The sequence below is a fragment of the Oryctolagus cuniculus genome, chromosome 5 (genome assembly GCF_964237555.1).
Source record: "Oryctolagus cuniculus chromosome 5, mOryCun1.1, whole genome shotgun sequence".
NCBI classification, from domain to species: Eukaryota; Metazoa; Chordata; class Mammalia; order Lagomorpha; family Leporidae; genus Oryctolagus; species Oryctolagus cuniculus.
In genome coordinates this window covers 63,577,750-63,592,547 of record NC_091436.1, presented here as the reverse complement: position 1 = coordinate 63,592,547, position 14,798 = coordinate 63,577,750, and the positions used below count along the sequence as shown (strand labels likewise).

The following is a 14,798-nucleotide window of genomic DNA, read 5'->3' as shown; positions in this document are numbered from 1 at the left end:
ACCTGGGGAGTGAACCAGCAGATGAAGACTTCTCTCTCTCTGCCTCTGCCTCTCTGTATTTGACAGATAGAGTTAGACAGAGAGAAAGGTCTTCCTTCTGTTGGTTCACCCCCCAATGGCCGCTGCGGCTGGTGTTCAGCTCTGATCCAAAGCCAGGAGCCAGGTGTTTCTCCTGGTCTCCCATGCGGGTGCAGGGACCCAAGCACTTGGGCCATCCTCCACTGCCCTCCCAGGCCACAGCAGAGAGCTGGACTTGAAGAGGAGCAACCAGGACTAGAACCAGCGCCCATATGGCATGCCGGCGCCACAGGCGGAGGATCAACCAAGTGAGCCACGGCGCCGGCCCTGACTACCTTTCAAATAAATAAATAAATAAATCTTAAAACAACAGCAACAACAACAACAACAAGTCAGGACACTGGCCCTTTGAAATTCTAGGTGGGAGTTTTGGCTATTGCAGGGCTGGCTCCCCCAAAGCATATGCCCCATTTTGCAAATGGCAAGTCACAGGGTTGCTCTGTGGGTCTAGTGATACACAGGGACTCGCCCCTTATGAGGCGCTATCTGTACGTGGGTGGCCACCAGTTCACCTTCTGACCAGAGCTGTGTCCCGAAGCTTGCTTCAGGCGATAGGCCCAGACCCTGCAGCGGGCAGAAGTGGCTGGCTCCTCCCCAGTGGGTTGTGTGGAGTCTCCAGGGTGTGCTGCTAGCCTCAAACTTCTGATCCAGCTTGATAGAGTCATCTTCCAACTCGATTCTTCCTGGATGCCTTTCCGTGGCTTGTTTCCAAGCGGCGCTGGCAGGGGAGGCGTCCTCCTCCTTCTTCACTGAGCCTGCTTTTCCATACTGGAAGAAGATGAAATGCACATTGCAGAATGGAAGTTTTTCCTGCAGCACACTATCCCCAATGGTGGAGTGATGGAGAAAAATATGAGATGAAGTCAGGGGACAACTGAGTAACACGCTGATTTATAAACTCACGGAATTGAATGAAAGCGTTTTTTCCACTGGTGGGGTTATTTATTATGTCCTGGCTGGCCAGACCCTAGAGCAGAAGAAGGTTTGGTTCCTGAGCAATAGCAATAGCAGGAACTAATTTTCTCCACTGCTGCTTGTTAAAAACACAGAACACAGCTAATGTCCAAATTCCTCCTACCCATCGGCGCAACCTGCTCCTGACCTTAGGGGAGAATGGGACCAGCGCTCAGGCCCTATCACACTTAGAAGATGGTAGAGAATGGATGAGGCTGTCATTACTGGTCATTTTGCGTCTCCTGTGATCCTTCCCTTAATGGAAATTAGCTACCCTGAAAACAAGCCAAGAAAAACTCTGAGGGGATTTTCACTGCAATTTTACTAAGTTATATATTAATTTGTGAAAAGTGACAAAGAGTTTTTTTTCATCCATGAACATAGTGTATCTTTCCATTTATTTGATTCCTCTTTTATATAAAACATGTTAAGTTTTCTTATAGAAGACCCTGGACATTTTATGTTAGATTCACCACTAAATAAACTATAGCTTTTCATTACTATTGTAATGGGATTATGAAGAATACCTATATTTTTAATTGTTTATTACTGATATATAGGCAATTATGCGTATGTGTGTGTGCATGTGCATGTATGTGTATGTCCACAGCAATTGACCAGAGCCTGTTTAGTTCTAGTAGTTTACCTGTTGTTTTGGATTTTCTGTGTAAAAATCACAATATCATATCATAATAATACTCATTTTAACTTTTCCATTTTGATCCTGATACATCTCATTTATTTTTGTTTTCTTACAGTGCTGATGATCTTGAGGACATCTGACTTTAATGGAAATTGTTTTGCAATAAATGTTTTATTTTGGAATAATTTTAGATTTATTCAAAATAGTTGTGAAGAGAGTACACAGGGCTCCCATATATTCCTCACTCCATTTCCCTCTTGTGAACATCTTATGTAACACAGTACCCATGTCAAAGCTAGTGAGTATTTCTTTTCTGTCCCAGGATCCAGTCTAGGACACCACATTCTGTCTTATAACGGCTCCCCTCTGGTCTATGATAGTTTTTTTATGATAGCTTCTGACTCTCTCTTTATTTTTCGTGGCCATGACTTTTTGTTTATTCATGCATTTATATAAGTATGGACTTGTACACTTTTAAAAATATTTTGGGTTGCACTATGTTTATTCTTCTTCTTATTATTATAATTTGATCAAATTGTTCTAGCTTGGCCATTGGAGATTTCCAGATTGGCTCTTGTGTTCCTTTGATGTGCTCCTGTCCTTCTTTTTGTTTATGAATTTCGGCACTTTCTTACTTTCGAGTAAGATCACGTGCTCCAGACCCGTCTTGTATCTTCTCTGCCTGAGCCTTAGAATTAGCCCTTCCTCCAAGCAGCCCTGGTTCCTTTTACTGGAGAATGGAATTTAGACACCAAGATCTGAGTGATATGTGTGCTCATTACAACTGGGATGTCACAGCTTCTTAAGCCTATCAGAGATGGAGTGAAAAATATTTATGTATATCTGCACACATGTATCTATAATTATGTTTGTTACCTATCCATCTGCAACTTTGTTAAGTTCCATGTGACTTCATACTGATGTCTCTGGTTGTAACACAGTACCACAGAGTTCTTTCTAAATTTCCCCTTTATTATCTATAATTTCCCCCTCTATCAGTGAGAAACCTAGCTTCTGCCACCCACCATCCATTTACTTATAAAATGAAGTTTCAGTGCTCCATCATTAAGTTTGATGGGTTTTGGTAGCTATCCTTTATCTGGTTAAAAGATTAATCTCGAGGAGCCAGCACTATGGCTCAGTAAGTAAAGCCGCTGCCTGTAGTGTCAGAATCCCACATGGGCACCGGTTCTAGTCCCGGCTGCTCCATTTCTGATCCAGCTCTCTGCAATAGCCTGGGAAAGCAATAGAAGATGGCCCCTGCATCCACATAGGAGACCTGAAAGAAGATCCTGGCTTCGGATTTGCACATCTCCAGCCATTGTGGCCATTTGGGAAGTGAACCAGCAGATGGAAGACCTCTCTATCTCTCTTTCTCTCTCTGCCTCTCCCTCTCTGTAACTCTGCCTTTCAAATAAATGAATAGATTTTTTAAAAAATTAATTTTGAATTACTAAGTTGTATACTTTAACTCAACCATCTATTAAGGTGATAATATGAAATAATAAACTCTATATCTCAGAATCAAATCCAACTTGGTTACAGAATTTTCTGTTAGATTGAAGTAAACAAAGATTGCTGGATTTTTGTCAGTCAAAAATGGTCAAATATCAGCAATTCAGTGCTTCACTGCATTCTGTTTGCTAATGGTTTGTTTAGGATAGTTGTGTATATGTTTATGAGTGACATTTACTTATAATTTGCCCATCACTGACTCTTCTTTTGCCGCTAAAATACAAGGAATTATTCTTAAGAGACAAGGAATATGTTTTAATGATCACAGGGAAGGTTATGAACATGTAGGTCATTTCCTGGTCTGAACAGTTGATCCAAATGGTGGACAGGACACTCAAGTTAGTGCAGTTAAAGTGCTATTGAGAGACTAAATTGTGTTAACAGAGTTGACGAATCTCCTTTTCTTGCTTCGGAGATCTTGAGCTGGAAAGGGTCTAAGTGTGAAAAGCAAACAAGCTAGTACATTAGTCACTGGTCCTATAAAAAACAAAGCAAAACAAAACTGAGGGGGGGAGGGACAGAGGGAGGGAGGGAGGGAGGGAGGGAAAGATATCGGAGTTCACCGGGGAGCTCACCAGCACCTACATCTTTTATATCTCAATGGCTATCACACAGGACAGTTTTCAGTGCCAACAGGCAAAAGACAGCTGTATGAGTTTGATATCCAAGTTCCACTGTTGGTTTGAGGGCCTGGGATCAAACCACATCAGATAAGCAAGATTGACTTGGGTCCTCTTATTTTGGACATGGCTGGCTATAGCTTGAATAAGACACAGATGGATGGAATGTACTTATTGCTCATTTTGATGGGGGCCAGCAATTTGACCTGGCAAACAGAGGTCCTGGTGGAATTTCAAGGAGAAGGCCACAACGTCACCTACCCAACATGTGCCTCCCTGAGACCTGGGGTATCTCAGTATTTTCAGTTCTGTGTGTGTGAAGATGACTACAACAACACCTACACCTGTGTGAGGACCATGCCAGTGGTGTGGAATCTTCATTACTGCAAGATTGATGACCAGGGGGTATTTGTTGAAGCCTATAATCTGACCGCAGATCGATCAGATCACTAACATTGCTAAAAGCGTAGACCCAGAGCTTTCAGCAAAAATGAACTACCGCTTATGGTCTTGTGCTGATTCAACCTTGCACACACCTGGATACAGGTTTGACCCTCATCTCATGTTCAGCCATTATGGCAGCATCAGGACTCAAAGGTTTTCAAAACATCCTCTGTAGCGACCATGCCCAGCCTCTGCAGTTGGATCCCTGCACACTTCTTTCTGATGAAGCGATTGTAGTAGGCATCTGTAACTAGTCTTCAAGACCATGCCTGGGGAAGCAGCAGAAGATGGCCCAAATACTAGGGCTCCGGCATCCACATGGGATACTGGGATAAACCTCCTGGCTCCTAGCTTTGGCCCAGCTCAGCTCGGATCATTGTCGCCATTTGGGGAGTGAGCCAGATGATGGAAGATCTCTCTCTCTCTCTGTCTTTCCCTTTCTCTGTAACTCTGCCTTTCAAATAAATAAATAAATCTTTTTTAAAAAAGGACTCAAATCACAGTGCCTGGGTTCAAGTCCTAACACTAGCTCCTGACTCCAGCTTCCTGCTGATGCAGATTCTGGGAGGTAGCAGGAGATGATTCAAATATTTGCATTCCTGCCACTCACATGGAAGACCTGGAGTGAGTTCCTGGCTTCCGGCTTCAGTCTGTTCCACCTACTGAGAGCACCTGGGGACTGAACCAGCTGTTGGGAGTTCTCTCTCCCTGTTTATCTGCCTACCCAGTAAATTTTTAAAAAATTATTTATTTGAAAGGCAGAGTTACAGGGAGAAAGAGAAAGATATGTATCTTTCATCCACTGGTTCACTCCCCAAATGGTTGCAACTGCAGGGGCTGGGCCAGGCTGAAGCCAGGAGCCAGGAGCTTCATCCTGGTCTCCCACATGGGTGCAGAAGCCCAAGGACTTGGATCACCTTCTGCTGCCTTCCCAGGCATATTAGCAGGGAGCTGGGTTGGAAGTGGAGCAGCTGAGACTTGAACTGGCACCCATGTGGGATTCTGGCATTGCAGGTGCTTAACCCGTTATACCAGAACTTAGGCTTGTTAAGTGTCTAAATTGATGCATGATAAATGTTTTTTTCCTAAAGATTTATTTATTTTATTTGAAAGGAAGAGTTACAGAGAGGCTAAGAGAGAAAGAGAGAGAGAGAGAGAGAGAGAGAGAGAGAGAGAGAAAGGTCTTCCACCAGCTGGTTCACTCCCCAATTGGCTGCAATGGCTGGAGCTGCGCTGATCCAAAGCCAGGAACCAGGAGCTTCTTTTGGGTTTCTCATGCATGTACAGGGGCCCAAGGACTTGGGCCATCCCCCACTGCATTCCCAGGCCATAGTAGAGAGTTGGATTGGAAGTGGAGCAGCTAGGACTTGAACTGGTGCCCATATGGGATGCCAGACCTGCAGGCGGAGGCTTTACCTGCTATGCCACAGCACCAGCCCCTATCGCAAAATTGTACTCCTCTATGATCCCTTTTCCTTGTCCTGGAAACAACTTCTCTACAGAGAGTGTTTTTCTGTGTGAGGGTTCTCTAAAAGAACAGAATCAATAGGAGATGGATACAGAAATATGAATATATGTGGTAAGAAAGCAAAAGGGGACAAACCGTCCTTCCCCACCTCTGGTTCCATCCAGGCCCTCATTGGACAGGATGATGCCCATGCACACTGGCAAGGGCAGTTTACTGTATTGAGCCCACAAATTCAAATGCTAATCTCACCCAGAAACACCCTCACAGTCACACACTGAGCTTATGTTCAATCTGGGCATCCTGTGGCCCAGTCAAGTTGACACATGGTTAACCATCACACTTTGCCATGTGTGTTTTCTGTGTCTTGTACACATGCGTGCATCTTAAAACAAAATGAGCTTTCATTTTTTTAATGTTCTTCAAGATCTAAACAATTGGCACCGGCATTTTGATGCAGCAGATTAAGCTACCTCCTGCAACATTGGCATCCCATATGAGCACAAGTTTAAGTTCTGTCTGCTCCACTTCTAATCCAGTTACCTGCTAATGTACCTGGAAAAGCAGCAGAAGATGGCCTAAGACTCCAGCCACCCATGTGGGAAACCCAGATGAAGCTGTCTCTTATTTTGCCTGGCCCAGCCCCAGCAGTTGCAGCCATTTAGGGAGTGAACTAGCAGATGGAAGATCTCTTTCTCTATATATATAACTTTACCTTTCAAATAAATAAACAAATCTTTTAAAAACAGCTAAACAATTTACACAAGGTACCTCAAAAAGTTTAAGGAAAAATGTAATTAAAATGCTTATTTTGGTGTGAAAAAATTGAAACTATGCAGTTTTTTCATAATATGCATCTCCATGAACTCTTTTGAAGGTCATTCATATTACTATCTCTCCTTCTTTGATTTTCTTTTCTGAACTCACCACTGCATTTCTGACATTTATTTATGTCAATACATCTGTATCACTTTTTAACTACCGCATGTTATTCCACTGAATGAGTATACCAGTATTCAGTTGTTCATCTGTCCATCCCTGGTGTTGATAGACTTTTAGGTTGTTCCAAAGTTTTTCTACTTCAAACAATATTATGTCAATATATTTGTCCTCCTCTTTTAAACACCTATGAGAATTTCTAGAGGTGGAAGGGAGTTGTAGCATAAGCACATCTCCATCTTTATTAGATATCTCTATACTGCTCTCTAAAATAGTTGTACACGCTGCAGTGTACTTAGGTTAGGACCACCAAGATCCACACCTTCTCCTTGCTTTTCAGCTGGCATAACTCTAAGCACCACTTGTGCTAGTCTCACTATTTTGTAGCCAAGTGGCTGCTGTTGCCACCTCTGTAAGTAGACTAGGGGCCTGCTTATAGGCATAAAGCAACAATGTCCATAGCAGATTGCTTGTAAAAGTAGCTGCAATGATCCACTCCATGCTGTGTGCATCCCCCATGCCATATAAATAAAATAAATAAAAGTGTCCACATACCCTGAGGAATGGTCCTTAAGAGTCAGTACTTGCCTGGAACAGAGGTCTGGTTACATCTTCAGCATCTGAATGGATTTTTCTGTAAATATCCAAGGCAAACAAACCTGCTGGAAGTCTTTTGGGAATCCAATATTGACATCATACTGGAGAAAGGACACCAAAGGGACTTCTAACCATCTCAATGTCATGGGGATCCTAGGTAACTCCCCCATATCCGCTGATGATCATTGAATGGGTCATCAGTGAATACAATGGTTATTGATTTGAGTTGATTATCTTTAGTCACATAGTCTCCAGGTTTCCTCTTTGTTCTGTTGTCACTTGTATTTTATACAGCCCCAGAAGCTGTATGGCCAGGAGCTCCTCTCCTACAAGGTGAGTAGGAATTCTAAAGGAGGTAAGGCTCAAAGCAGATGGTTCAAATGTTTCCAGTATGGCTGGTCAGGCAAAAAGTGAATAGAGGGGCAAGCGCTGTGGCGCAGTAGGTTAATCCTCTGCCTGAAGCGCCGGCATCCCATATGGGCGCTGGTTCTAGTCCTGGCTGCTCCATTTCCCATCCAGCTCTCTGCTATGGCCTGGGAAAGTGGTGGAAGATGTCCCACAAGTCCTTGGGCCCCTGCACCCATGTGGGAGACTGGGAGGAGGCTCCTGACTCCTGGCTTCGGATCGGCACAAGTCTGGCTGTTGCGGCCATTTGGGGAGTAAACCAGTGGACGGAAGACCTTTCTCTCTGTCTCTCCCTCTCACTGTCTATAACTCTACCTCTCAAATAAATAAATAAAAAATCTTTAAAACAAAAACAACATCAAAAAGTGAACAGAGTGGAGAATATGAACAATGTGTCTTCTGTTTAACCTTGAGTCTCCTCGTTTGAAGTTGTGTTTGACCGTGCCCTCCTTGTCATCTCTGTAAATAATAATCATAGGAGCATCATTATTAGCACAAACGTAGTGTGTGCAGTGGAAGAGATAGCTAGTTGCTCACCAACCCCTTTTATTTCTGCCTGCATACCCAAAGACAATTATATTTTTCAGCTTTCCTTGCAATTAGATTGGGTTTGGGTCAATGCAGGCTAAGCAATAGACACAGGTTTCAGGCCTGACAAAATCCACCCCCTCCCCCTGCCACGCAATCCCTTTTGTCGCTCTTTCCTTCTGTGGCAACTGCAGAGGACACATGGCGAGGAGAGTGACATCACAAGATGGAAAGAGGCTGGGTCCCATATTGGGCTGTGGCAGAATGAGACAAAAGCCTTGGTAAGCCCCTGGTATTTTGGGTTGTTGTTCCAGTGGCTTGCATTACTTATCCTAATACAAGTCTTACAATATGACAGGTATGGGGCACACATGACCTCATTAAATGTCCTTTGTGACAATCCTTTGTGACAGGTGTACTACTAACACCCCCATTTTACAGATGAGGATAAAATGACATGGAGTAAGCTGCCAGAGACTCACAGCTAGGAAATGGCAGGGTCAGGAATCAAATCCTAGTAATCTGATACCCAATTCTTGTGTTTGCCCTTCCTGCTATATTCATAACTACACAGATTACTGCAAGATCCTATGCATGAGACAGGACATAGCAAGTGGATTACAAAAGAATAATATAATTTTGGTCACAGTATCATAGTGACTCCAGGTCCTGAGGGCTGTGTTCAACTCTAAATGCATACTCTATGTCCCCACTTCATGAGACTAGATCACTTTTCTTTCTTTGTCCTATCTAGTTCTACATGCAATTGGCTGCAGTGTGGCCTACCCTATCCTGCTTCCTTCAGGGTGGGTGAATCTGGGCTGGAGGTTAGCTGGGTAACCAAGTAAGGACCCATCCAAGAGGGGGAAATGGCCTGAATCTTCATCCAGAAAGGGAAGCCCTGCTTAGCCCCCTCCTGATATCTTCTCCCGTCCTTTCTGGGAACTTGTCTACTCCCTAATCACAGGACAGAGAGAGTGCTGGTCATCTCACTGGCCCAGCCCTCTGGAGCTGGTGATCCCTCTGTGGCTGAGAGTTGCAGAAAAGAGGAGACAGGTGAGGGATTCTGTTTATTATCTTCCTTCATCCTCACTATCCAAGCCACTATTCATGGTGATGGTCATGTTTTGGGTGAACAAGCAGAACCAAAGAGAGGCTGTCACTTGCTCACAGTCATGGTGCTTGGAAGAGGCAAGGACGGGACCTCAACACTGGTCCCCAGGCTGCAAAGTCCCTTCTTCCAGGATTCTCTGTGGTAGGGCCAGCTTTGTAGTGACTGGGAGCTCCTCACTGTTATACATATATTGAATTTGCTGGAATACCAATAGCAGGACTCACTATTCTTTTCCTTCTACATTGGCTGCCCTTCCTACATCTGATTGTTCAGAGAGAAGCCACTTCTTTGTGGGGGACAGACAAGGTCACCAGGCCTTCCACGGAGAACAGAGGAAACCCAATCTGGCACCTGGGCTGCTGCTGGGCCACTCACCTCAGGGAATCTTATGATCTTTTGTAGAGGTGATAAATAAGAAACAGATTTTTTGAGGTTCCTCAGAGGGCTGTCATGGAGCTTAGGTCTGCCTGAAGACCCTTCCTGCTGCTGGGGAATAGAGAGAGGCCGGAATTATGCACACCCTGAGGTGGGCCCACTCTGAGTGGTGCAGGAGCTTCTGGATCATTCTATACTCACTTTGCCTGGACTCTCTAAATCATAATCCAAATTTAACCAGTAATGAAGGTGACAATGATGATGATAATGACTGCTCAAAACCGGGGTACTCCTTGCAGGAGACAGAAGATTATTGGAAAGACAGAACTATACATCTGAAAAGGCTCCGTGAAACCAGCGGCTTTCAAGGTAATTTTTCTTCCAACACAATCGAATGAGACAGACACAAGCAGCTCCAAGTGAAGGGGGTATACGTAGGAGCCCAGGCCCCGCCTTCCCTGGCCTGTGACCTGTCAGAACACAGGGAGAAAAGTGCAGATCGGCTTCTTGCTCTCTGGAGTGTGCCTCTCACAGGAAACCAAGCCAGGTGAACTTTGAACTCAGGGACTTTGTTGGGCCGAGTGGAGAAGCTGAGGCCAAGTGGCCTGTTGCACTGTCCTCAGCGGGTCACCAGGCCTGAAGTGCTGGGATGGCGGCCCACTGCCTAGGCCGCTCCTTTCAGGACCCAAACACAGCGGGGCTGGGTTTCCCCTCTTTGCCCTCAGAGCCACGCAAAGGAGAATCAGGCCCTCTCAGAGCAGGCAGAGGCTCCTTCCGTGGGCCCAGTTTGCTCGGGGTGCCCTGCGTCCACCTTTCTCTTCAGGTGCCAGAGGTCTTGAGGGGGCCGTGGTGCCCGGCCCGGAGTCTCCTGAGGCCCTGCCCCGGGCCTTTGCGGCAGGCCCCGCTCTCTCCGTCCGCCTGTCTGTGCCTCCTTAGGGCACACTGCCCAACGGCAGAGTCAAACATCAGGAGCCTAACGCCTTAGAAGTCCATCCAGAGCCTCCACGGGCTTTTCCTCTCAGAAATCGTCGGCGCCCTCGGGGAAGGGCGGGTCACCAGGCGCAGTGTGCGCAGGGCGGGAATCCGAGGCTGCAGCGCGGGGCGCCCCACGCCCACCTCCCTGCTGAGCCGCGCTGTGCGTCGTAGGCCGGGTCTGGACCTCCCTGTCCCTGGGGCCCGGCGTCTTAGCACGATGCAGACAGCACGAAGCGCACAGGGGTTGTTTCCCGAACTTTGACTGGGAACGGGTCTCCTTTTAATGAAGAAATCTTTCAGCCGCCTTCCAGCTTCCCGGAGACGGGTTTGGAAGGAATTTTCACAAGTCACCAAGGCCCCTGGCGGTGAGCTTTCTGGTGGAAAATGTACGTGGGAAGCTGTGCTGTTCTCACCGGGGTGCGGGTGGGGAGGCAGGCACGAGGACTCCAAAAACGCCAAGAAACGTGCTCGGAGGGCCGAGGCGAGGTCGGATGCCGAGTTCCCCTGGGAGTGGACAGAGAGTGGTTCAGCCAGAAAACACAGGCCCCTCCCGCCAGGAGCTGCGGGCCGCTGAGAGAAGAGGGGCCAGGGGCTGCAGGAAGCGTGGAGGGTGGGGGCGTGCGAGGGAAATGGGGTCGGCCCCGGAGGGAGGTGTGGACTCCGTGTGTACGCCCAGCGGGACGCAACCTCAGACCCGTCCCCTCTGCAAGTTTTTAGAAGAAAACTGGAACCCAGCGACAGCTGAACTGGGAAGACGATGGAGATGGGCGCGAGGCCCAGTCCCCTTGCCGGGGGTGCCCGCCTGCAAAGGCGCCGTGGCTCTTCTCCCGAGCACCCCCTGTCCTGTGTTCTTCACCGAGGGAGTAGCTTCCCCCACCCCCAACACAAGGGGCTCCTGCAGCGTTTCCTGTCCACGCTTTCCTCCACGTGGTTACACCACGTGGGACAGTGGCACCATCGAGACCGCTTAGCACCAGAGTCCTCTGATAGGCCCTGCAAAGGAACAGGATGGGTGACTGTGTATAGGCTCTTGGCGAAAACGGTCTGATGAGGCATCCTCCAAGCTGATGAGCACAGGGACCTGGGGTTGGTTGGTGGTGACTGAAGTCAGCCTTTTACAAGCCTCTGAATTTCTCCTTGGTGGACAGAAGAGGGGTCTCCTGAAGCTGGTGATGAAAAGGCAATTTTTCTACCAGAAGGGTACCCTTTCCAATCCAGCACCAAGCCATAGGGGACCAGGCTGAGGGCAGGCTAATGCGACTCTCACATTTGGGGGTTACAAACTCAGCCTGAATGGCACACCAACGGCATTTTCTGTGTGCTTCTGTTCCCTGGTTTCTGCTGGCAAGATACTACTTGTAGATGCAAAATTTTAAGGATGTTATCTTCAGCCCAGAGAGAAAGGAATGGTAATTTGCAGCTTTTGCTAAAAGTGATAACCTTATTAAGTAATGGGATTCACTGATTAACTGCTGCTAACAAAATGTTGTTGCCAAACCTGTTAGCCTGAAACTGTGGCAGCAGACTTACTGTCAGATCAACTTCTTCAGTCCTCCATTCCCTGCGGGATTTTACTGAAAGACTTCTTATTTTAATAGCTTCATTGTTCAGTATTTTTTATTACATCCATGAATAGGTTAATAATAAATTAGGAGCTACTCATAGGTGGGTTCATAGGAATCAGTATTGGAAGAGTTCAAGGATAAAAACAATTTGATTTTTAAAAATGAGTTTTTTATGACAGGAGGAATGGGGACCTGTGCAATTTCATTGGGCACTAAAATGAATTACAGTTCTTCAGGGGAGATGAGAAGGCAGGATCTGTTCTTACTCAGCGTATGTGATGGCACTTTAAATCCCCAGAGTGGGATAATAGCTCTTTCACAGCGATCCACATGGTAGGAGGGAAATTCTTTTTCCTGGTAACTTGCCTAAGAAAATCAACTCCATTCTGGTCTTCAGTCCTCTCCCACTTAGATTCTTAAGAGAGACAGAGAGACCCCCGAAGTGAGTCATCATCTTGGTCTCAGTGCTGTGCGAGAACTTCAAGAAGTTGGTGGAAAATAAAATTAAAAGATAAGTTTAGTCTGGTGCAAAAATGGTTGAAATCCATGCATTGTTTTTTTCCTAATAGGCATTTCCCAAGAACTTTTTGAAGATCCCTAGTATAAGCTCTTGTAATTGCTCTCGCCCCACAGAGACCAGCTCAAACACCCTCAAAATCATGAAGAGAGAGACTGGTCAGAAAGGCCCTGCTCTACTGCTGAGCCATAGACCCCGGGCTGTTGAAATGGGCGCGGCTCGGGTTGTGGGAGTGTGGGTCTTGTCTAGTCCAACTCCCCGGGGTCTGGAAAGATGAAGTGACTTCCCCAAAGCCTGCCGCGGATCAGTGGAAAAGCAGGGACTGGTATCAGGGTTTGCTCCTGGTCCGATCTACCTTCCAGCTGTTAAGAAGTGGGGGTGAGGAGGGCAGTGCTGTGTGTGTGCACATTCAGGTGTGTACATACCTGTGCATAGCTCCAAACCTCCTATACCATGGGGGCTCTGCGCATGTGTCCCTTAGTGATGTCTGATTGTTGGGGGAGTGGGGGCAGAGTTTGCTCCAAGTTCTTGGGTTTGCTCCAAGTTCCTGTCCTGGAGTGAGAATTCAAAGCAGAGACACAGATAGAGTGCAGGAAGGAAAGCAGGATATTTAAAGGTTAGTACACATTCAGACGTAGATGTAGATAACCTCTCTCCACGAGGAGAGTGGCTGCGTTCCTTACCCAAGTTTGGGTTTTCCCTTTATCGGGTAGAGGGCTGTTGCACTCATGAATATACAAATGGAGTGGAGTTTGGGCGGGGCTTCCATACGGGTGGCGATCTCTAGGAAGGTGTCATGGTGTCTCCACGTGGAGCCTCGGCATGTACGTGGTCATCATGACGTCTCTTGCATGAACCGAAGTGATGCATGATGGGGAGGTGGCTGTGCCCAGCCTGCAGCCCTGATGGATCAGCATGGAAGGGGGTGGGGTTTTAGGTGGTACAGGTCTACAGCACAAAGTAATGCTGAATGCAGTCTCTCAGCTTTGCTCACTAGCTCCATACCTGACCCACAGCGTGATAATTCCCAGATGACCGCCCCCCCCCCCAACCCACACACACACTTCTCATGGAGCTTTCTCCTTTCTTTCCAGGTTTAAGCGTTCCAGTGGCCAAATCTACCTTCAGATTGGACAGCTAAAACATAACATCTATGTCAGGATTTCTTCTCCCTTAGACCTTTCGTAAGTAGGGCACTACTTATAAAAGTAGGATATTACTTATACTATTTGGCCAACTATAATGAGAGAAACTAGTAGTGGAATCTGGATTTTTGGAGCTCATGTCCAGCTATTGGAAAGCGTAAGCTCAGAGAAGAGATCCCTGCACCTCGGTGAGGGAGGCTACTTGGGGTGAGTTTTTGTAGGGGGAGTCTTCTTGTGTTGGCTCAGAGACTTCATGGACACAGAGGAGGGCTACCCAGTTTGGATCTGTGCTGGGGGTGGGGGAGGGGAGGTTTTTTGTTTGTTTGTTTTTTTGTTTTTTTTTTTTTTTTTTGAGGCAGGACAAGTAGCAAGGTTCAAGCCTATCTGCAGAGTCTATTCCGTGTTAAGTAAGCCAAGGGCAGGGAGTGAGAGAAGGCTCTGCAGGTTGCACCCCCAGCTTCCCCAAGAGCTGCCTCCAGGGCTTCCCTACTGGCCTCCCTCAGCTGCAGAGAACGCTGGCCGGGAGAGTTTTCCTTTCCTTGTCCTTTGGGAGCCTTTGGTCATGTGTGGCCTTTGGTCATGTGTCATCTTTGGTCATGGTTGTTGCTAAGCAGGAGCAGCTAGATGGAGACTTCTGAGTAGGGAACTGGCAGGTCAGGGTCGGGACTGGACTGAACACCAGGAGCAAACCTGACCCCCAGAGTACAGTGAGAGCCATGCCACAAGGGCAAGAAACTTGCAAAGAATTACAGCTGTGACAGATCGTTTGAGAGGCTTTGACCACCACTGTCATTAATTTTAATTGTCTCTGCCTCCACGGAAGGGAGGGCCTCTTGTTGCTGATTCCTGACCAGGAAGGAGAGCCTTGTGGAGAGAGTGTCCCGGAAGGACCAGGGTGGACACTCACTGGAGCCTCTGA

At 46.9% G+C, this 14,798-nt stretch overlaps 1 pseudogene; it reads left to right on the top strand.

Moving 5' to 3' along the window:
• LOC103349918 (N-acetylglucosamine-6-sulfatase-like) overlaps positions 1 to 4,429 on the top strand; it is a 38,288-nt pseudogene extending 33,859 nt beyond the window's left edge.
• The last annotated feature ends 10,369 nt before the right edge of the window (positions 4,430 to 14,798 follow it).